Here is a 2,193-nt window from a genome sequence, read left to right as displayed (position 1 = left end):
GACTGCCTGAGAGTGAGCTGTGTGATCTTGGAGGCATAAACCAATCTTACTGAACATCAGGTTCCTCATGTGTAAAGCAGGTTTTAGCTAGTAGGTCTCTAAACTCCTTCTGCTTCTGAAATCTCTCAATTTGGATTTCTTTCCAGCCACATTTGAGCACATACAGATATGTAAGTAGTTTTTCTTAGTATTTTATAAAGGAAAACTCTAACTGAGAAAAGGAAAGAATTACTTTTTGTCTCTGGTTTGAAGCTGGCAGTCTGCATAGTTTATTGTGTGAAAATACCATTTGGGGGAGGTTAATTAAAACTCCTGACATTCAGAGCAGGGATTTGGGGGCAGGATTTTTTTCCAGAACTCTGGCTTGAATTAGACAGGCATCTAAACATTGAACCTTATTAAGTATATAGTTAAGCATTACAAGAGGGACATTTGAAAGCTAATATTCTAAACCAAATGCTGGTTGGCTTTGTGCATTTCATTTGAATTATTGCACATTTAATAGGATTTAGCTGCAGTGCCTCTGCTTAACAATCTGTTTCCTTGGCAATGCAATCCTCAGAGGGGCAAAGGCCATATGGAAAACACAGGTCATTTGGTAGTTTAGTAAGTAAGGTGAAAGGAATAGATTAATTTAATGTGCATCTTTGCATTCTCCACCTCCAACCCTCCCACCCCCACACTAGGAAAAGAGGGACCACTATTAAGTACATGGTAGGTACTTAAGAAGTGGAAGGTACTATTATTACCAGAAAAAAATATGCTATGCTTTGTACGGTAAAAGGTGCCCAAATCTGTTATTTGTCTAGAAATGGTCTTCAGACAAAACATTTTCGTGGTAGTTCCATAGAGCATTATCCTTGGTTCTGTTTTTGTTTTTTTTTTCCCCACATCCCTCACTTGCACTCCATTCCTCAGTTTGTTTATTCTGCCTCCAATTCAGACCCCAAATACATCCTGGTCCCCCACATCTCCAGTGGCATCCAGTCCCACACTCCGTCACCTCCCATCCAGACCTGCAACAGTTTTTGAACTGGTCTTGCCCTCATGCATATTTCCCCCTCCCTACATTCCATTCTTCATTCACTATCCAGAGTGATATATATATATGTATATATGTATTTTTTTTTTCTTTACGTAAGGCTTGTGCACATTTTTCAAGACATCAGGTCCAGGACTTGAACTATGGTTAGCCATGTGGGAGTTCAACACCTTAACCACCATGCCACTTACTGGCCCTCAGAGCGAACTTTCGAAAGACATGTGTAACATCATGTCACTTCTTGGTTTCAACTTCCTGGTGCTTTCTGGTTATGCCCACAATAAAGTTCAACCTTCCTGGCTGTCCGAAGTGTTCCATTCTGACCCCTCGCCCTGTCACCCTGAGCCACTTCCTTTTGTTTTTGAAACATGCCAAGCCCATCCCCACCATTGCATTAGCAGTCCCTCTTCCTGAAATGGCTTCTGCCTTGGTCTTACATCGTTTGCAGCAATTCTCAATTCATTTCTCCTTTTTTGGGAGAGTCTTACGCTGGTCTCACTTTCTAATACACACCCATTTTAATTTCTGCAGTCTACTTCCAATCTAACATTTTGTGTATGTATTTATTGGGGTTATTTTTTCTGCCTCTGAGACTAGAACACAAGCTATATTCGTGTAGAAGCCCTTTATTATATTTTGTTTTATGTTAGGAATCAATACATAAACCTGGAATGAATGAATTGATTAATGTTGTTGAAACCGAGATGGTCAACGTCATTTTGCCACATAGGCGTTGGTCAATGCAAGCATGAAATCATATCAATGATTAAGTATAAAAAATATTCCCAGGGATTATGACTTTTATTATTATTTTTCAATATTGATAATTTATTTTACCATAGGCCAATTTTATAATTCTTTGTGCATCTTTAGTTATGTTTTATATTTTTTTCATTTTAAAAAATATCTAACTCTAAGCTAAGTAGCCTAGTTCTATATTTATATACAGTGGATAAAAGGGAAGACAACCTAGACATCAAATGACTTGTGAACTGCTTTTGTTTTGTTTTAGGTTTTTGCCATGGGGCATGCACTCACCTGAAAAGGGGAAAGTGAGAAATCACCCTCCAGTGAGGATGGTTACACTGCAGTTCTTTCTCCCCTACTGTCCTCTCGGGATTTGGGGCACACATACACACGTGTCCTGCATT

This window comes from Tupaia chinensis, unplaced genomic scaffold (assembly GCF_000334495.1).
Source record: "Tupaia chinensis unplaced genomic scaffold, TupChi_1.0 Scaffold000355_1, whole genome shotgun sequence".
NCBI classification, from domain to species: domain Eukaryota; kingdom Metazoa; phylum Chordata; class Mammalia; order Scandentia; family Tupaiidae; genus Tupaia; species Tupaia belangeri.
The sequence above is the reverse complement of the archived record's forward strand: the minus strand, read 5'-3'. Positions refer to the sequence as shown.